Source organism: Dama dama, chromosome 7 (genome assembly GCF_033118175.1).
Source record: "Dama dama isolate Ldn47 chromosome 7, ASM3311817v1, whole genome shotgun sequence".
NCBI classification, from domain to species: Eukaryota; Metazoa; Chordata; class Mammalia; order Artiodactyla; family Cervidae; genus Dama; species Dama dama.
In genome coordinates, this window is record NC_083687.1 from 36,753,173 (window position 1) to 36,775,933 (window position 22,761).

A 22,761-nucleotide genomic window follows, 5' to 3' on the forward strand; every position below is an offset into this window, starting at 1 on the left:
GTAATGTGACCAGACTTAGGAAGGCGCCAGAAACTTTCAAGAGATGTTTTATCCATTGTTGAATTCATTTGGTTGATTTGTATGTGTGAGAGTGAAAACTTTTAATTCCAAATTTGTGAGAGACGTTAGTCTGAAATTTCTTTTTTCTACAGCCTTTGTGTGAGTTTGATATAGAGCATTACAGGCCCCATCTAATTACTTGGGAATGGTTTCCTACATTTTCATTTTCTTGAAGAGATTATGTCAAATTGATCTTAATTATTAAAATATTTGTTAGAATTCTTTTGTCAAATATATTGGATTGATGATTTCTTTTTCAAAATTTCATGTCACAGTTTCAATCTCAGTAAAGTGTATAGGAGTATTCATATGATGTATCTAATTTTGCTTCAAGTATTTTGAGATTATCTTGTTTGATGTATACATATTTGGGACTATTATGTGTTCCTGCTGGATTGACTCTTTTTCCCTTATGTAATGCCCTTGTATTCCTTTGTCCTTAGATATTTACTTTGCTCTAAAGTGTACTTTATCTAATATTCACATATGTTTTTATCCTTTTAATTTTCCTTTTAATTTCTTCAGGCCCTAAATTAGTTTTTCTTCTTCTTGCCAACTATAAAAGGTCCCTTTAGTGGTCTCTTCTTATTTCCAGAATAAACAGATGAGTGGGCACAAAGAGATCAAGGTCATGTTGTCTGAACCAGAAGCCCAAAGTGTGTTTTATAACCTAGGGAAGAGATATCATGGAGGAAAGTTGAGGAGGGAAGTGGAAAGGAGTCTACTGTAGCCTGGAGATGAAAGTCATGGAGTCCCTTTCTTTAGAAGCCATCAGAATCTGAGAAAGTATTTTTTTGAGATTATATGTATATTTAGTTCCGAGTGAGTACACTTTCTGTTTCAGCAAACTGTAAGTCTTCTGTATTTTTTCATTAATTTTCTTTACAAATGCATACATATATATATATAATGATATCCATACAACATTTTACTTATTCTTTAGGCTCTTTCAGTTCAGTTTGGTTCAGTCGCTCAGTCGTGTTCGACTCTTTGGACCCCATGAACTGCAGCACGCCAGGCCTCCCTGTCCATCACTAACTCTCGGAGGGCACCAAACCCCATGTCCAATGAGTCAGTGATGCCATCCAACCATCTCATTGTCTGTTATCCCCTACTCCTCCTGCCCTCAATCTTTCCCAGCATCAGGGTCTTTTCAAATGACTCAGCTCTTTGCATCACATGACCTAAGTATTGGAGTTTCAGCTTCAACATCAGTCCTTCCAATGTACACCCAGGACTGATCTCCTTTAGGATGGACTTGTTGGATCTCCTTGCAGTCCAAGGGACTCTCAAGAATCTGCTCCAACACCAGAGTTCAAAAGCATCAATTCTTTGGCGCTCAACTTTCTTTATAGTCCAACTCCCACATTACCATACCACAGGAAAAACCATAACCTTGACTAGATGAACATTTTTGACAAAGCAATGTCTCTGCTTTTTAATATGCTGTCTAGGTTGGTCATAACTTTCCTTCCAAAGAGTAAGTGCCTTTTAATTATTGCCTGCAATCACCATCTGCAGTGATTTTGGAGACCAGAAAAATAAAATCAGCCACTGTTTCCACTGTTTCCCCATCTATTTGCCATGAGCTAATAAGACCTGATGCCATGATTTTAGTTTTCTGAATGTTGAGCTTTAAGCCAACTTTTTCACTAGGTCATTTTTTTCAAGGCCATTGCTCTGCTTTTATTATGATTTGAGATTTAAACCCTGAAAAAAAGAAATCTAGTGTAGAATTTAGATTAATAACCAGTAGATAATATGACAGATTAACAAATGAACTAAAGATGGTTAATTGAGTTCAAAATTTTATATATGCATAGGAAGAGAGTTACTCACATATGATTTTATTCTTGGCCCCTTGGGGTATTCTGAGAACTTTGATTGAAGCTATATATAAAAGAAATTCCTTTATTATTATACTTAAACAAATGGTATAATTATGTGTGTACATTCAGAATCCATTAGTTCGGTGGCCATAATATTGTGTGTCTGCATCCCCTGGGGAAGAAAATGTTAGCATTTCCATTTCTATTTATTTTTATCTCACTGTCATTTAGGTTATATTTTGTGTATATTTTTTAAATGTCATAATATATTAGAATGGAAATGCATATATAATATTTTTACATAATATAATTAGGTCACTGACAGTGTGTTTTAAAATGGAAAATAATTTGGAGATTACTTCTTCAGGAAACAGAAAATTATCAAAATTTGCTGCATATAATGTTACTTAATTTGGGACAGTTTACCAAAAATTTTTTTATGAAACCAGTTCTACTGAAGTGAGGCAGAATATTCAGAACATCCATGTTTGCATGAGTTCGCATAGAGCCTCAGAGACAGAAACATTTTGAAGCTGGGTAGAAGACCATAAGACCTGACTGGACAGGGAAAAACTGGAATCTTGAATGCAAGAAAGGGTGTTTGCTCCGCTCAGTGTGGTCTACGTTGTTTTACTTTAAATCACCTCCCTTTCTTCACATTCATTCCCTAAACCCCATCCTCTGCTTTACTATTTCTTTTCCCACAGTACAGATCACCTGTTCACATACCATATAATGTACTTGGATTCATGTTTATGGCAGATTATCTGTCTTCCCCCAGCTGGAATATCTGTTCCATGAGGGTAAATGTCTGCCTACTTTGTTTATTGATGTAAACTAAGCACCTGTAAGAGTTTCTGAGTCAAGGAGGAATTAAGTCAATGATCAGTTGGTTAAATGACCAATAGCAGAGTACTGTCAGGCCTATAGGTTTCAAAATTTTGGAGTTTTGATTAGCTACTGTAAATAAGCTGTTCTGCAGTTTATGTTACAAGGTTAAGACATGTTTCTGTTTCTTTTATCAGCATAAACATAAACTACATATGAAGCTAAGGTTTTAGACCCAACATGATAGCTAAAGTGCACATTTGAAAAAAATATTTATACTAGTTAATTTGATTTCTTTATCCAAAATAGAATTATATTCCTTTTCAAAACTTTTCCTTACATAGGTGTGTGTACATATATGTTTATATATATATATAAATACACTTCCATCTAGTCAAAGCTATGGTTTTTCCATTAGTCAGGATGGATGTGAGAGCTGGACAATAATGAAACTGAGCACAGAGGAATTGATGCTTTTGAACTGCGGTGTTGGAAAAGACTCTTGAGTCCCGTGGACTGCAAGGAGATCAAACTGATCAATACTAAAGGAAATCAACCCTGAATATTCATTGAAAGGACTGATACTGAAGATGAAGCTCCAATAATTTTTCCACCTGATGCAAAGCACTGACTCATTGGAAAAGACCCCGATACTGTGAAGATGGATGGCGGGAGGAGAACGAAATGGCAGAGGATGAGACGGTTGCTTGGTATCACCGACTCAGTGGACATGAGTTTGAGCATGTTCCAGGAGATGCTGGAGGACAGGGGAGCCTGATGTGCTACAGTCCATGCGGTCTCAAAGAGTTGGATATGACTGAGTGACTGAACTTAACTGAAGGTATGCGTATGTGTTATGTATATAACATAATGATTATGTGATCATTATACATAGGTCACATTGACAAATAATGCTATTTTAGTTTCGGGTATAATTATACATAGATAATATTGACATATAATGTTATTTTGGTTTCAAGTATACAGTGTAATTATTTGATACATATTGCAAAATGATCACCGCAATAAGTCTGGTGAACATCTGTCACTAGAAATAGTTATAATTTTCTTCTTGTGATGAGAACTTCTAAGATCTCTTAGCAGTGTTCAAACAGGCAATAAGTACATTCCAGTTTTGACTTAGTGCAGTTAAATGAGACAAGAGTCTTTGAATCTTAGAATCAAAGAATCATGTTGAAACAGTTGAGTTGAATCAAACTTCTAAGTGCCAACTCATACAGAGCTTTCTTGAATAATCCACCCCTGATTAAACCCACCTGGCTCCCATCACATGTGGTATGGCGTGCAGGCATAGATCGAAGTTTAAGGCTTCTGCTATCTTTTCCACTTGTCCATGCAATTCTTTCTTGACATCTTTCAGTGCTTCATCCATCTCCTGTCCTCACTATCCAAATAGGTTATAATTAATGACAGAAGATATCTAAGTAGCTACACTCACAGTTGCTGCCCACTGGGCATTTTGGAAAGAGGCTGGAAGGAGTCCTTCCAGTATTAGAGTTTTACTTTCAGGGGATTAGAAACCTTTTCAGTTTGAAGAGTCCATCAATACAAATATATTTCAGGAGTGAACACTGTTTAATTATTTATTTGATTAGTGATTAGCTGACCGTCTGCTGAGAGTAAGGCAATGAAGGGTTAGTAAACAAGGGAGGATTCAGGAAAAAGGAATGAGGAACTCTTGGAGAAAGTGGACACATGATTAAGGAGACCATTACGTCTATTTTGGTTAGGTTTCAGGTTTTGTTTAGGCTGGCTCTGTAAAGGTATGGGTTGTTTCCATTTTATTTCCATTCATCCTCTATGCTTTACAATATAAGTGTTGAAAGTGACTAGAGACTTACTGCTTGTTATCACTGGGTAGTCGTGCTTTGCTTCTGGTATTCCAGACGGTCTAGCAGAGGCTCAGTACAGTACTTATTTCTATCATTTGCTGCAGAACCTTAACATTTTTTATTGATTTCTGGTACTAAGTTGATGAAATACAGGAAAATAGAGCTCAGTTGATTTTGGATAAAACCTTAATTTATCTCCTCCCTTCTCTCTGATGTTTCATTGATTGACTCAACTAGTCCCATATTGTTGGATGACTGTTCTGACTCTTATGTCTGCCTCATTCCTTGCATGTGGTCAAGGTCTATTTCATTTCCTGTATCTCTCACATTCTTTATGTCTTTTCACTTGGCAGAGCCCTCTTTGATTTTTTTTTCCATTTATTTTTATTAGTTGGAGGCTAATTACTTTACAATATTGTAGTGGTTTTTGTATACATTGACATGAATCAGCCATGGATTTACATGTATTCTTCATCTCGATCCCCCCTCCCACCTCCCTCTCTACCGGATCCCTCTGGGTCTTCCCAGTGCACCAGGCCCGAGCACAAGACTCTCTCTTTGATTTTTAGTGTCATAATATTCCCAGCTCTTTCTGCTCTCTTTCTTATTCTCTATGAGTCCCAACAGCCACAACTCCTCAATGCACATTAAAGTTTCTCTTTTCTAATTCTGGACGTACTGCTCTCCTGGACTAAATGTTCTTGGTTTCCTGTTGCTTTGTAGAATAAAAACAAACTCTTCAAACTGACATATATGATTCTCCAAAATGCTTAAAAATCCATACAAGTATTTCTCCTTTATAACCCTACAATATACAGTATATCTGGGAGCATAATAGGACAGACACAACATAAATGGTAAAAAGTTAACATTTCTTGTGTTTTTGTCAGACTTGATTATTCACTGATATCTTATAATGCTATATGTATTAATATCTCAGTTGTCTTGATCTCGGATGTTGGAGATCCTTACTTCATAAGGTGATCCTAAATGAATTGACAGATATACTGTTTTCTTATTTTGACACATCAATATCCCCTCAACCTTTCAAAATTCGGTCATAAACCCAACCCATTTGCATCACTCCTATGACACACTCAGATGGCTCCTAGCTTTACCTCAATCTACTGTAGCAACATGTTGGCATCATATCTTATTCTTCTTCACTCTACCATGCAACATAGTAATTTGTGTGTTTATATCACCCTCTCCTTCTCCACAAGTGGAGGGCCTGCTTCTGGAAAATAGAGACTTTTTCAAACCTCAGTTGAAGTCCTCACTGTATCCATGACATGTGACTTACTAATCTATAAGGTCAGTGAACTTCAAAGGTTCTTCATTTGTTTGTTTCTCTTCAGTAACCACTGCTACTATTCCATATATCACGGCCATTTCTCCAAACGTAATCTTACATGGAAATCTGTAAAAGAGAGGAAAGTCAACGCTTTCTGGATGGCAAGGGAGTGATTGCTAAATCTTGTCCAAATATCCGCTCCTTGACTATGCCTGACTGAATCTATAGAATATCTATGGCTCTGTTCAATATTGTCTGAAATCTACAGAATTCACTTTATATGTCACTGTCAAATAAGGAGCGCATTCTCAATGTCAGCACCTCTGTTCTGGATGTAAAGTCCTAAATTCATGCTTGAAATAAATTTTATAAGAGACAAATACATGAAGATGTGTGTAGTCTATTGGTGAGTGTATGTTTCCTCCAGTTACATTGTCCCCCTTATTGCCAAATGTTCCCTCAGATAAGTACTATCCTCTCTGCTGGAAATATCTAGACATTGAAGGAAAGAAACTTAAGCCAGTAACACAAAAGAATTAGATGTTTTGGGCAGTAAATGACTAAGAAAGTGCTTACATGGTTTTTTTTTATGATCTTTTAACTTTTGGAAGAAGAAAGTGAAAACACAAGAAAGCTGACACTTTACATGCATGAAGAAGGCAAAAAAAGGGTTTGATAGATTGATTTGGGGTAGAGTATTTTGTCATGTTCTGAATGGTTTAGGTCATCCCAGGTAGAGAGAGGGACAGAACTCAGGCAAGAATAACCCTGGCTATGAGGGAAGAGATTGATTTTGCTGGACAGTGTTCCTGTATGTGGGTGAAAGGTGTCTTTGCCTAAAAGAAGATAATTTGGCTGGATTCTGCCCTGAAGCATTGCCAGGCTTTGTTCACCTCTAGAACTATGGCCTTTAGTAACAACAAAAGAATACTCCTAATATAAGGACAATTTAAGAAAAAAGAGGAGAAAGAGAAAAAGGAAATAAAAGGGAATATGACATATTTGCTCTTACAATATATATATATATATATATATATATATATATGTGTGTGTGTGTGTGTGTGTGTGTGTGTTTGAATATATATATTAAGTATATGAATATATATTAAATATATAAATAAATATATATATATATATTTGAGTCCTTAAAAATAAAGAGTTCTAACATCTTTTCATCCTTCACTACCCTAGTCCCTGACTCACTTTCCTTTTGCTGCTTTTCCTTCCTTCTGTCTTTCTCTTCCTTCTCTCTTATTCATCCCCCTTCCCTTCTAGCTTTTGATTTCCCATATTTTGCTTACTAGGAATTACTGGTAAATCCCTAAAGATGCTGCAAAACCAGCCCAGCAACATCACTGACTTTTTAGGAGAGTCAGTCAAGAGATTGGCCCTCATCCCAGGTTGTCTGGAGGCTGTTGAACAAGCTGAGCAACCCTAATCCAGTCACACTGCTCCAGTCTCAGTAGAGACTCAGTCTATTTGGAGGATTTTATAATTCAGTGACCTACTAGGGCATGTTTGTAAGGCCAAATAATTACTGCCTAGGATTGTTACTCTAAAAGGAAGAGAGAATGGTATCTCACTTCTCAGATAAATGTGTTTTTGAATACAGCTTTCTGATCTCCTTGGTGTCTATGTGACCAGTTGGACAGCTGTCCAGGGGCCCCAGGCAGTGACACATGCACACGTGTATTTCTGCCATTCAATGGTTCAGAGTGTTCATGATACATGGGTTTCCTGTGGGTCAGCTAGTAGGCAGCTGACTGTGGGCTACTGAATTTTCTCCAGACGGTGCTTGCAGAGTGAGGGAGACAGAGAGGCTGTGGTGATGACTGCAGGTGGTGAGCTGTGGGGACCAGAACATTTCCCCTGAAAAAAGGAATCTATGGCTTTGGGGATCCCCAACTTGTGAAAGTCCGGGATAATAACAAGGACACCCCACAAGAGAAACACTTGTCAGTCAGGGGGAATTTCAGATCAGTCCGTCTGGACCAAGAGAAGGCTACAAGAGCACCATGTAAGTCAGTGATGTCAGAACTTTCCCATCTCGTTACCATCTACCCTGTTCCAACATGGCCCAAGGAATGAAGATCCAGAGAGGGAGAGAGAAGGAACCTTGCAGAAATGGACATATCAGTGCTTCCTGGAAGGTCCTCTGGGCCTCAGCAGGGGAGTGGGAAACATTGAATAGGCTGAATATGAGATGGAGTTGACACTTGACTGACCTGGCCTTGTGAAACCCAGAGTGACAGAATGTATGGAATGGTTGCAAGGTGGGGCAGAAAATGAGGATGCAGTGGAGTGTGGGTGAAGACAGCCACTGGAGGAGGATGGAGCCAGTTCATGTTTATATCTGCTATGGTCTCAACATTTGTGTCCCCCAGAAATTTCATATGATGAAATCCTGATTCCCATGGTTATGGCATCCATAACCATGGTGGTGCCTTTGTGAGGTGATGGAGTTTTGAGGATTGAGCCTCCTCAAATAGATGAGTTCTTTTATGTATAAGAGACACACAGAGCTCCCAAGCCCTTCCCCCCATTTGAGGATACAATAAGAAGTGTGTGACCAGAAAAGACCCTGCATGACCACGCTGCGGAAATCCATTTCCATTGTTATAAGTCTGCGATATTTTGTTATAGCAAACCCAGAAGGACTAAGACAGCATCCTAACAATCTTTAGACAGTTCAGTAAACCTCATGCTATTTGTACAAATGTGCGAAGCACTGATCCTGTCTGCTGTAACTCTGTGACAGTGGGCTGACAGTTCGCGGCTGGCTTTCATAAAGAATCCTGAGTATTCAGTCTTCTTGGTAGCATGACCAGAACCATGAACAATTGTCTAATTCTTCAATTCTAATAACTTGACCCAGAATAATTTTCTGTGATTCTTACATAATCTCTTAATGGTCTTCTTTTTAATGCCAGCTTCTGCTGTTTGTGACTAATTTTAACAGGAGCTTCATTCTCTCAATTGTAGGGGTGGATTTTCTTTTGATTTTCAATTAAATGAAAATTAGAAATGTTAACAAATTACCCTGTTAGATTTTGGCATCTCTACAGAGTCTGTATTTTTTTCAAGAGGAGACCCAATTCACAGAGCATGCATGGAAAAGCTGTAAATTTCAAAGAAGCTTGCTACGGGATAGATCATTAAGACAATCTGAGAGCTGGATCCGATGGATGAATTTAGCACTCGTCGCTGATTCGGCATGCCAGGATCTTGGTGTACATGTCAACTTTACGGGAATCCCTGCTCAGGCACTTGAACAGGTTATAAAATGCAAAGTGACGTATATCTTCATTGCTGGACACTAGGGATGAGAGTTCTTGCCAGTATATGAGATCCTTGGCCAACATCAACCTGACTGGAACAACAATCTGAATACCCAGAAGAAAATGACTTCTTATGTGTTTTCTTAGTATTTGCTTATCTTTATCTTTTTTAAATATCAAATTAAGATTTAGGGAACACATATGAATATAAAACTCTCTAGATATGGATTTTGGAGCCAGCCTATGAGAAAATATTCAGGAATCTAAAAAGTAGAAACATAACTCAAGTTTAGCTTTAACTTTCTCTTTTCTTCCTTCCCACTCTCATCCTTTGATTTGAGGAGAACAGACAAAGAAGACAAGTGGACTTCAAGAGCAGATGTCCTGGGATACTTTGAGGAAAATGCTGACCTTGGAAATTCTGTTCTCTACTTCTCTTAATGTTGAAAATATTTCATCCACCTGTGCCCAGGAAGAGGCAAGCTTTTGGTGGAATTGGGTGCAATACAGGGAAGGCTGCACATGACAAAATTGCAGTGAAATTCTGATTCCTTTACAGTAGAATCTATCACTATGAATGACTAGGCTCCGCTTTATGTAGTAGCAGTCTAGCATATAGAAGCCATGAATCTTTTTCCTACAAAATGAGATATTTCAAATCTTCTTATGCATTACAGAGTCATCAACAAAGCAAGAAAGCCCTCTGTAGGATTCTCACCTGGCTGAATCACCTCTCTATGATTGTTTGAAGTTTGTGTAATTTTTTAAAATTCTCTCTGGAATTTGAAAGGATAGTATCTGAGAGAATTTTCCCAAACTGCAGGCCTTGGACTAGATCATACAGAGCATCTCTCCAGAGGTACTGGAACATGAGTATCCACTTAGTAAGGTCTTCATTCTAAGCAAACATAAGAAACAGTCTCATGAAAATAATCATAATTCAGTGGTTTTGGTAACATGTGATCTTTGTTCAGAGCAGCTTACCTAGAAGATTTTTGGTTATTCCTATGTGTATGCAGAGATTTTTGAAGGTAGTAAAATTTGCAAAATTATAAAATGTAAGCTATTAGTTCACACTTCACTGATTTATTGAAAATCTGGGTAATTTTAGGAATTAACTCTTCTGATGAGTTCTAATTTATAACATGAATTTTCTTTTTTCCTCTGAATTTCTACCACTCACTCAGTGAGGTTGTTTTTTTTTTTTTTTTTTTTTTTTTGGTAGACTGTGGGCCATTGCTAAGAAGCTTCTTGGCATTAACTTCCATTTTCATTATTTGTATTTATTTATTTATTATATTTTTTCCCATTTATTTTTATTAGTTTTACTGGTGCACTGGGAAGACTCAGTGAGTTCTTTTATGTTTGTATATTTGCGTGAGACAAATCTAAGTATTTTATGATAAGTCAGTATGTGCCTGCAGTACCTGACTCAGGAAAGAGGCATTCTGCCTCTGCCCACATCATTGTCACCAGTGATTCTTTCCTATTAATGAATCAGATGCATCATTCGTATTGATTTTAGATTGGTAATTTGTTTTATGATATTACAACAAAGAGACAATGAAGAAGACATGGCATTCCTAAATAGGCTTTCTTTTCGTAGTTTAACCCAACACCAGCCCCCATGCTGATATCAGAAGAGTCTGTCTTGTTGACATGTGTCCGGGCAGAAGATGACACAGCGTTGTCTTTAGTAACCATCAGTAGGATTGACAATGGAGGGTTTTCGCCCCTAGTTCACTACTACTAGTAGAACTGATCATGAACATCCTGGGGGCTGAAGATCTCTAGTTAATATGCTTGATTTCTTTACAGCAATGAACTGTTTTAGTGGTAAAAAACAGAGCACTGAGTAGCATTAAATATAGTAATGCACATAAAGTGCTTAGTAAAATGTATGGCCATGTAGTAACTCTCAAATAAACTTTAAATTCAAGCTTACTGAAAAATCCCTACTCTTCCTCCTTTTTGATCTTTTCCTTTACTTGATCATCCTAATTATTAATGAGCTTAACAGAGGAAAAGAATTCTGGTATCATTAAGAAAGTTGTAGAGAGAAAAGATAGTATTTTAAGAGGGGATGCATGTGAAAATATTTTAAATAATGTTAGGGCGAAGGAAAATGCAGGAAATCAGAAAGGAGAGATTATAACGGTGAAAATTTGGAGTTGCCATTAATCATTGAGGCTTGATATGTAAACTGTGTTTCCTCAGAACAGGAGCAGTTGTTGCGGCCATGAGAAGCAAAGCAATGTTACATAGGCCATTGTGGGGGAAACTTACAAATTAAAAATAAAAGGTGACAGAGGAGTCATTGAGAATGATGAATGAAGGAGCTGTCAGAGAGCAGAAGCAGAATCAGGAGAGCCTTGAAAGGCATTCACACTGGCTTGAGTGGTGCAGTATAGGACTCCCACGTACAAGTCACTAGTAACAGTGAGTACTCAAAACTGGGGTGTGTTTCTGATATATTCATAAATTTTGCAATCTTATATTTTACAATGGAAGTTCCCATTTATTTCATGTTTTTGTACAGTATAACAGCTTCAATCCTGTGTCTAATGCATTGCTTGAGCTAAACTTGTCCGCATTGACAATTTATAGATCTGTTATTTATTTTGCTACTACAGATCTTTAGTCATCCCTTGATTTCGCTCATTCTTCATCAAGTGCATAATATAATTTCTCTTCAACTGCTTACAGTTCCTCCACCATTTTCTGCATGTACAGTTACCATTACCTCTAATAATCTAAAGCCTGGTAAGCTACATACTGTCTCATTTGATCTAGTGAAAAACCCAGGTGAAAGACTCACGGTCATCTGTTGGGCTTTTTCTCTTTCTTCAGGAGCATGGAGGTCATTGGTGTGACAGTCATTGGTGGCATTGATATACTCAGGTTTACTCTGGGAATACTTTTCATCCTGAAAGTGATCAGGCAACTAGTTAGGGTAGTTGGGCATTCAATAGATGAACCCATTACCAGAACATTAACATGTTTGATAGGCATGTAATTTTTTAACTGGGGGGAAAAGGCATTACAAAATTTGAAAGTCACTCTTTTCCTACTTTTTCTATATATTTTTTCTATATATTCTATATTTTTTCTATATATTTTTCTATATTTTCTATATATTTCTATATATTCTCTCTATAAAAATGATTTTACATCTAACATTTCTAAGTTCAAACTTTTCCCTTCTCTATTTTATCATTATATTTTTTTATTTTTTAGTATTTGAAACAAATATAGAACTTTTGTACCAATACTTGGTGCCTCCCAGGTGATGGTAGTGGCAAAGACCATTCCTGCCTACGCAGGAGATAAAAGAAGCCTTAGGTTTGATACCTGGTGAGGAGCATCCCTTGAGAGAGGGTACAGGAGCACACTCCTAGACTCTTGCCTGGCGAATAATATGGACAGAGGAGCCTGTTGGGCTACAGTCAGTAGGGTTACAAAGAGTTGGACACAACTGATGTGACTTAGAATGCATGCATGCACCTATATTTAACCATTTAATCTCTTGTGTACTGTGATTAGAGCCACTATATTACCTTATAAGGAATAATAACAGTAATGACTCTGACTTATCTCTGAACCCACTCACTAAAAAGCTTAGTGTTCATCCCAGGTTCAGAATACAATCTTGTTTATGGTGACAAAATGATACGTCAGAAAAACATAGCATAAAGTTATAGGAAATACTAAGCAATGGACTGAGAATAATAAGAATAGAAAAATCTAACTAACACTTTGATAGAGAAAAACTAATCTTTAGCACAATTTATGAACATTTGAATACATTACTGGGAAGATTTGGACAAAAATGGACAGTCAAATGGAGGATGACCACTACAATATTGTAAAGTAATTAGCCTCCAACTAATAAAAATAAATGGAAAAAACAAAAAAATTTAAAAATATAAAAATAAAAATGGAAATACTTCGGAAAAAAAAAATGGAGGATGAAACAATAACTAGCGTTTACAAAAAACTACTTGAATTTGATAGAAACCTTTAGCACCACCTTTTATTAGCTGTCTGCTCTATTCTGTGCTCCTTGATTGATATAAAAGAATTAACATACAACTTTCATATACCTTCATCAGAAAGAGAATAATTGTTTCCAATTGTAAACTCCCCTTCTATTGTAGCTCAAAACCTATTCACTGCAAATCTTAAAACAATAATTTGTAGCATTAAAAAAACTACCATATTTCGTTTTTGTGACCAGGATTCAGCTTTGTTTAATAATTTCCATCCACCCAGTTCACTACAAAGCAGTTCTCATTTATTGGCTATTTACTCTGAGCCTGGAGAAGAAAGCCCAGAGAGACCCTGAAGGACCAGAAAATCACCATGCTTCCTTTTCCCCAATCCAAAATAAAAGTGCTTTCTGTCAGGTAGTATTATGGACTGAATGTGTGTTCTTCAAATTCATGTGTGAGAGCCCGATCTGCCAAAGCACTGTGTTTTGAAAAGGGTTCCGCCTTTTTGGCACGCCATGGTCTATAGCCCACCAGACTCCTCTGTCCATGGATTTCTCAGGCAAGAATACTGGAGTGGCTTGCCATTCCCTCCTCCAGGGAATCTTACAGACCCAGGGATAGAACCCAGATCTCCCACTGAAGGCAGATTCTTTACCATCTGAGCCACCAGCAAAGCCCATTAAGGTTAAATGAGCTCTTAGGGTGCAACACTCATCCAATAGGTTTAGTGTCTCCATGAAGCAAAACACCAGAGAATTTTTTTCTTCTGTCTCTGTGTCTGTGTGTCCTTTCCTCTGTCTCTCTTCCCCACCCCTACCCGGTGTGAGGACTCACGGAGAAGCCATCCTGGGAAGAAAGAGTTCTTACCAAACCTCACCTTGATGGTGCCTGATCTGGGACTTCTAGCCCCCAGAACTGTGAGGAAATAAATTTCTGGTGTTTATTCCACTGAGTCTAATCTACTCTTTTATGGCATTCCTAGCTGACAAATACAAAATCATTTATTTTGGAAATTTAAAGAAAGAAAATGAATGAAAGGAAATTGACACAGTTGTTGCACTTCTTTGGAAACTTTGAGATTTCACAAAACTGGTCCTTTCTTCGATTTCCACATCTTATGAGCTGACTGCGTCTTTAACGTAGAGAATGTTTTATTTGAAGTTTGGCTGATGCAGCCCTCTTGTTGAAAGGACAGTATGGCCCAGTCACTTACGCAAAGGTCCTTCTGGGAGCCTGGTGGTCAACAGTCCATGGGGTCGCAAGTGTCGGACATGACTTAGCTACTAAACGACCACCACCACAGTACTTACAAACTCATTGAACATTATTGTGGAAAGGTTATGCATGTCGTGGCACAGGATGGAGGCACGACTAAAGGTTTTTCTAAGGAACTCCAAGGGGACACCAAACACGTCAGGACCGCAGGGCGGGCATAAATTGCCTTGGCACAGGAGCAGATTTGACATGACCAGTAGCAGGAGCAGTCAGGACCCTGCTAAAATAAAAACATGAGCCATTCTGAGATGATCAGGTCACCTGAGGGTATCAAATCCATTCTGTGGAGGGAAGCCTTCTCTTTCCCTGTTGCTCTGAGCAGGAATTGGAGCTGTAGTAGCTGGGGTGGGGAAGAAGGAGCGCCTTCTGTGTGAATTTAGATGGATGATGATATTTGCAGAGATAGATAGTTGGAGAAGTAGGTTACTCCCTGCATTTTTGTATTGCTCCCTGAAGTACTTCTGTGCTCTGCAAACATTTAGAACTTAATTCTGAGCAGGAGTCTTTAGGCCATTATTTTAAGACACTTTATTGTTGGGACTCTGCAGACTCTGAGCAGCGAGGCCCTCTAGGAGTGTGTTATTTTTTCACTCTACATTGACTAGTGCTTGAATTTTAGACACGGAAATGACAAGAAGTGTACAGTTGATCTGTGTGGTTTACCATCACGCTGAGGTAAGAGTAAATACATGACTGACTGATTGCTACTATTGAGTACAGAGAGAATACTAAGAGAAAAAGGTACTGTACCTTGGATCTGCTAACTCATCTTCCTAACCACATGCATGTCTTTGATATTTTCCGAAAAGCTTTAAAACATCTTAAAAGTTGTGTTTCACAGTAACTCTGTGAGATAGCGTTCATCTTCACTGTGTTCATCAAATTATGTTAATGAAGATGCGATGCCTTGGAGAGGGCAAATAATTTTCCCCAGGTCACATTATTAGTAGATGGAGGTGACTGGGCACCAATGCAGTCATCTCTTCACTTCCTGATGTCACATCACACATGCCTGTGGGCTCTCGGTCTGTGTGTGTGTAACCAGGACCACATCAGGAGCTGTGATGACTCCCTGCTTAAAGCGAAAAATATCATGTCTTTTACTGCCAAACAAAAGTGACCCTAGAACATTGGTTTCATCCACTGGTTATGCTCTGTCTATAAAACACTCACTGTTAACGTCTTTGACAATTATCAGTGTGGGGGCCGGGTTCTCCTCACTAGCCTTTCTTCTAGGCAACGTGACAGCTCTTCTACTTTTATGCATCCTTAATCTTCTCATTAGGTTTGTTTCTTCGAGACAATGGCAGGTAAATCTCCAGATGGTCATCCAAGAATCTTGCCTCTCAGCACCAGGCCCCCATCACTGGCTCTGCGGACACGCCTGGCCTTTCCTGACTGTGCCGTTTCAGGGAGAAAATCCATACGTCTTGGGAGCACATCCTGACAACCATGGGGCTGAGTTTTCAAACCATCTCCAAACATCTCCTCTTTGATAGGAGAACTAGACCTTCATGCTTCAATGATTTACTGTAATATTTCAGAAATTATTCCTTGCCCTACCTTTGGCCAACAGAAGCATAAAATCATAGACACTTGCAAGCATGATTTTAATATTACTTTTCCTGTCTGTCCTTTGTCAGTAAGCAGAATTTAAGAAGGAGTGAGCAAGAATTGTGTCTAGACAAGAGAATTGATAAAACAGACATTTTCCTCCTGAATGAGATCTGAAAATGAATCTTTCTCCAATTTACCAGAAGAGTGATAATTTAATGAAGGATAAGATATCAGCATTTACTAGGTTTTCTCTGCTCTTAGTTAGTTTAAAGGGGCATGGTACCTAAGAATAAAATGGTTATTTAAAATTAGGTGGTGAAAATCAAAGAACTGGTTCTTAAAAAGAAGACATATAAGTTGGAGAAATTTGGGATTATCTCTCTCACCAACTATACAGACTTTTGTGACAGGCAAGGAGAATAATAGCTTCTATAATATAGAAGTATTTGTCTGCATATATTTCTGTGCATGTATACATGTGTTACGAATAAATATATGTTTAATTCCTACATGGAACTTTGGACCTTATAAAATTCAATTTTATAAGAGGCAGTAAATATAAAAGAATACCCTAATTCCTAATGTAATTGATCATTTGTTGGTAGATGACAAAATATATGATTTTTTTTTCTGTTAAAGTGTTATTTGTGTGTTTCCTTTGGTAGCACATATGTTAAAAAACTGGAATAATACTGAGAAGATTAGCATGGTCCCTGCCCAAGGAAGACACACAAATTTGTGAAGACTTCATATTTTTTCTCTAACAATTTTGAGGGGTACAATGGGAAGGAAGGTGGGAAAGAGATTCAAGAACGAGTGGACATAGGTATCTCTGTGGCTGATTCATGTTGATGTTTGGCCGAAAGTAGTAGAGTATTGTAAAGCAATTACCCTTCAATTAAAGATCAATAAATTTAATTATTAAAACTGTTATTGGGGATCATATAACAGGTTCAGATATCCACTGTATGACTAAAGAGGATCTGACTGGAAACTGATGGTGTCAATTATCATTGGTTAGTGATTCATTAACTTTATAGTTGAATGAGAAAAGTAAGCTAACAAACACTATCGTCTGTGACTCAGTGTCACAGCAAGCTATAATCCTTGTCTGCGTTCACTTTTAGGCGGTATAGCGCCCAAACTTTGAAACTGAGGCCGTTCCCAGAAGCGCACAGTCATGAGTCCTGTTCAGGGTTTCTGTTCCTGATGCTGGAGGCTTCTGTTTGCTGGTCCACTAGGTCCGAAACTTTCTCTCCTGAGCATTCTCTGGTTCTATCATGTGCACAAGTCTTTGTATTTTGGTTGTCTAATTTGATTCTCTTATTCTTTTGATCAGACTACCAAGTCTCTTTACGATTTACTTTCAGACCCTTGTGTGCTTTCATTTTTCTGATGCTCATTAGTGTATTTGCTTCCATGTCTACCTCTCTGAGTAGTTCTCAGTATCTACATAAACAATACCCTATTCGCTTACTGTCTGGATTTTGGCGTTCAGCATCAGCATATTTTTATTAACTTTATTTTCCTTATGGTGAAATTTCTGATATATAGCTTAAGCTGGTTGGCTCCCATATGGCTTGTTCGTGTTGTCTCCAAAAAACTCTGCTTTCTTTCTAGGCAATACTGTCCCTTCATTTGATACCATTGCTAATTTTCAGTGATTTCAGTTCTTGCTTCATAAGCTTTGTCTTTCTCAATCTACTGTAACTTGAGTGCTATGTGTCTCTATGTTGATATTACTATTTTATTTTATTTTGTTAATTTTAATTGGAGGCTAATTACTTTATAATATTGTATTGGTTTTGCAATATATTGACAGGAATTCGCCATGGGTGTACATGAGTTCCCCATCCTGAACCCCCTTCCCATCTCCCTCCCCATCCCATCCTTCTGGGTCATCCCATTGCACCAGTACTGAGCACCGTGGATCATTCATCGAACCTGGACTGGCGATTTGTGTCACATGTGATAATATACATGTTTCAATGTCATTCGCCCAAGTCAGACCGCCCTCACCCTTTCCCACAGAATCCAAAAGACTTCTATACATCTGTGTGTCTTTTGCTGTCTCACATACAGGGTTATCCTTAACATCTTTCTAAAAAGTCCATATATATATGTTAGTATGCTGTATTAGTGTTTTCCTTTCTGGCTTACTTCACTCTGTATAATAGGCTCCAATGTCATCCACCTCATTAGAACTGATTCAAATCTATTCTTTTCAATGGCTGAGTAATATTCCATTGTCTATATACACCACAGCTCTCTTGTCCATTTGTCTTCTGATGGGCATCTAGGTTGTTTCCATGTCCTGGCTATTATAAACAGTGTTGCAATGAACATTGGGGTACACGTGTCTCTTTCAATTCTGGTTTCCTCAGTGTGTATGCCCAGTAATGGGATTGCTTGGTCATCTGGCAATTCTATTTCCAGTGTTTTAAGGAATCTCCACCCTGTTCTCCATCATGGCTGTATTACTATTTTAAATAAATATCAACCTAGTATACCAGAGAATTAAGCAGAATAAAATTACAATAGTACTAGTAATAATACAGTCTCCCAAGCTATACTCCAGTAATGCTCCCAGTTTTAAATGACTTTCTACCCATGTGTTATTGAGGTCCCCTACTCACTCCTTCTAGGCGTTTCAATTTTGAAATAGAATGTAGAAAACAATGGAGTGGAAAATTCTGAAAATCACCTTGGATTTTAGATGCCTCCAGATTAAGTATGTAATGATTAGGTTTTTATAGTCAGTAGGGCTATTCTGAGCACACATGGCTCAATGTAGTGTGATTGCTATTGAGTGAAGGATATATACTGTGAACTTCAATCACCAATCAGGTGATTGGAAATAAAAAAAGGAATGCCAGGAAGACACAGGTTTCTGTTTTGGAAGGTAAAACTTAAAGTGTCTCTCATCTACAGTCTGATCTTCATATTTTTCAAAACACTTACTCTTCCTTTGCTCATTTAAATATTTGAGTTGTTTGATTTTTTTTTTCCTACTGAGTTGTATGAATCTCTTATATAAACTTGATATGAAGCACTTACCAATTATGTGATTTGCAAATATATTTTTTCTCATTCCATACGTCGCCATTTAATTTCACTGATGGCTTCTTTCACTGTGCAGAAGGATTTGAGTTTGATGTTGTCTCACTATTTTATTTTTCCAGATCTTGCCATTGCTTTTGATGACTGACATGTTTGAGCTGCTTGTATTTTGGAAAGTGATCCTTTATCAGTTGTTTTATTTGCTATTATCATCTCCCATTCTTACCAAAAGACACAGACTGGATGAATGGATACAAAAACAAGACCCATATATATGCAGTCTACAAGAGATCCACTTCAGTCCTAGAGATACAAACAGACTGAAAGTGAGAGGATGGACAAAGATATTCCATGCAAATGGAAATCAGAAGAAAACTGGATTGGCAATTCTCATATCAGAAAAAATAGACCTTAAAATAAAACTGTTATAAGAGATAAAGGACACTACCAAATGATCAAGGGTCAGTCCAAGAAAAGCACAAAACAATTTTAAATATTTATGAAGCCAACATAGGAGCACCTCAATACATGAGGTAAACACTAACTGACACAAAAGGGGAAATTGACAGCAACACAGTAATAGCAGGGCATGTTAACACTGCACCTATACCAATGAGCAGATCAACAAACCAGAAAATTATTAAGAAAACATAAGTCTAAAAGGAAATATTAAAGCAAACAGACCTAATTGATATCTTCAGCACATTCCATCCAAACACAGAATACACTTTCTTCTCAAGTGCAAATGGAATATTTTCCTCATCTTGGGTCACATATCAAACCTCAGTAAATTTAAAGAAATTGAAATTATATCAAGCATTTTCTCTGACAACAACACTATGAGACTAAATATAGATTATAGTAAAAAGAAACTTTAAAGAAAACAAACAGATGGAGATTCAACAACATATTTCTAAATAATAAACAGGTTACTGAAATAATAAGGGAAATCAAAACATTCCTAGAAACAAAGAAAAATGAAAACATGATGATTTAAAACCTATAGGATGCAACAAGAGCAGTTCTAAGAGGGAAGTTTATAGTAATACAAATCCTACCTCAAGAAACACATTGAATAGACAACCTAAACTTACATATCTTTAACTCTTTTAAAATTTCTCTTATCAATGTCTTAAAGGTTTTGTATAAAATCTTTCAACACCTTGCTTAAGTTTATTTCTAAGTGTTTTATCTTTTATTGATGCAGTAGTAAATGGGCTTGTTTTCTTTATTCAATTTCTGATAGTTCATTATTGATATATATGTAGGCAACAGAGTTTTGTATATTGGAATATAGTAAACACAATGTATGCTACATCTTTAAAGAATAGACATTTTCCCACAAATAAGACATATAGATGGTCAAGAGATATATGACAAGATGTTCAGCTTTGCTAATAATCAAAGGAAATGCAGATCAAAAGCACAAGAGATATCACCTCTTACCTGTTTGAACCGCTAGTACCAAAAATGTAAGAATTGGCAAATCCTGTTTAGGATGTGAGGAAAAAGCAGTGCTTATGCACTGTTGGTAAGGATGCATACCGGTGCAACTCCCATGGAAAAATACTGTGGAGGTTCCTCCAGAAATTTAAAAGAGAACTATTATGTGATCCATTATCCCACTTCTGGATATAGAGTCAAAGGAAATGAAATTATTGTCTCAAAGAGAGATCTGTATTCCCATGTTCATTGCAGCATTATTCACAGTATTTGGTATGGGAACAAGCTGAGTATCTTTCAACAGGTGAGTGGATTAAAAAAATGTGATGTGACACATATAGGTAAATATTATTTAGCCATTAGAAAAAGAAAGAAATCCTTCCATTTATGGCAACATGGATAAAATTGGAAGGCATTATACTAGATAAACTAAGTCAGACTAAGAAAAATGCAACACGATCTCAATTATAAGGAATCTCAAAAAACAATAATCTCTGTGAGAGTGGACATCATCGAGTGGCATAGTGCCTCAACGCACATGACTTTCAGTAAGCTCTGGGTGTCAGGGATGGACAGGGACGCCTGGCATGCCGCAGTCCATGGGGTCACAAAGATTTGGACACGACTGAATGACTGACTCAACTGAAGAGAATGGATCTTACCTGTGTTCTCCTCAAGAAGCAAAAGTTAAACAGGTGTGATGATGGCAATGTTACTTAATAGAAAGGGAAACTCGTTTCTAATACATGCACAAACGGGGGTGGACAAGATGATGGAGGGGTAGGTGGAAGTGGGGTACACCTCTCTCCACGATGCATCAAGAAAGTCTAAAGACGCAGCAATTCTCACTGAAGACCAGTTGAATACTGGCAGGATGCCCTGAATACTGAGAAGGAATATCCGGATCCACACAGAACTCGGTAGCACAAAGGAAAGAAGGGATGAGGAAGAAGGGGAAAGAAGGAGGAGAGCACGTGGGACCAGCCTGCACCTGGGGCTGAGGGAGCTGAAGTGCAGGGAAGAGATCCCCGCCTCCATGGCCGTCCACTGGAATGGGGGAGTCATTTGAAGCTGTTGGGGAGTGAACTAACTCTGCTGTGACCCTCTGAACAGAGTGAGAACCACATAGACAAGCCATGCTGCTGCCTTTCATACCTCGGACAGGGTTGTAAGTCCACTGGTGTCCACGGAAGCTGGGAGCTGGAGCCATGGGGATTGCAGAATGATCCCAGGAGGAGGACTCCTGTTGACCTTGGGGAGTCAGCCAGATGAAATGGGATGGAGGAAATCTGCTGCATCGAATGCTTGTTAAGGAAAGCCATGAAGCCATAAAAGCAGGGTTCAACTGCCTGTGAGGTAGAGCTATCTCTTTCTCCATGGTGGTACCTGTAGGTTGAGCAATAAAGAAAGACTTCAGTGAGGGTGGTCCTTGAGTGCCTGATGCACTAAGCAATGGAGAATTTTGAATGTCTATATACCATACCCTACCCTATTATCTGTCTAAATTGTGGTTTTTAGAATCGCAATTTTTTTTATGAACTTAAATTTCTTCTGGTAGATTTTCTGGTTTATAAATTAAGTAAATTCCTCACATCTGGCTCGTTCTTGGTATTTCAAGAAACTTTGAGAACCCTCCTTCCTCTCAAGGCTACACTGCCCTTTATTTACTACCATTGCTGATATCCCATTCTTTCACTTTTTGCCTAAATATTCTATGTCTTTCCCTATTCACTATCACTTTGGTAGTATGTGTCCCTATGTTGCTTTTAATACTTATAATAAATTATTAGCCCGATGCAGTAGAGAATCAAAAGGACTACAGGTTCAACACTAGTAGCAAATTACCCCCAAATTATAATCCATTAATGCTCCCATTTGAAACTGATTTTCAATCGATATATTAGTGAGGTCTCTTAACTCATTTCCCCTACTAGTTGGCACAAATTTGAAATGAAATATAGAAAACAATGGAGTGGTAAACTCTGGAAATTACCTTCCTTTTGATATGCCTCATTAGTAAGTATGCAAATATTAGTTTTGGGGTATTTTTTTGTTTGTTTTTTTCCCCCAGTGTGGCTGTTCTTAGTATATATTATAGTTCACTGTGGGGTTATTTCTATTGACTGAATAATGTACACTGTGAACTGTAATGTTCAAACAATTGAGTGGAGATGAGGAAAGTAATGCCAGGAGGGCACAGGCTTTTGTTGTCCTAGAAGGAAAACCTTGCTGTGTCTCTCATCTACAGTCTAATCTTCAGATTTATTGACACTCTTACTTTTCTTATGCTCC

General features: G+C 37.8%; 1 non-coding gene and 1 pseudogene across 1 annotated transcript; one reads left to right on the forward strand and one right to left on the reverse strand.

The window, feature by feature from the left end:
* Positions 1–9,055: 9,055 nt before the first annotated feature.
* Positions 9,056–21,679, reverse strand: LOC133059171 (placental prolactin-related protein 3-like; annotated as a pseudogene).
* Positions 16,616–16,724, forward strand: LOC133060014 (U6 spliceosomal RNA). Its single transcript, XR_009693683.1, has one exon. It is a non-coding gene; the product is annotated as a U6 spliceosomal RNA (small nuclear RNA).
* Positions 21,680–22,761: the final 1,082 nt, after the last annotated feature.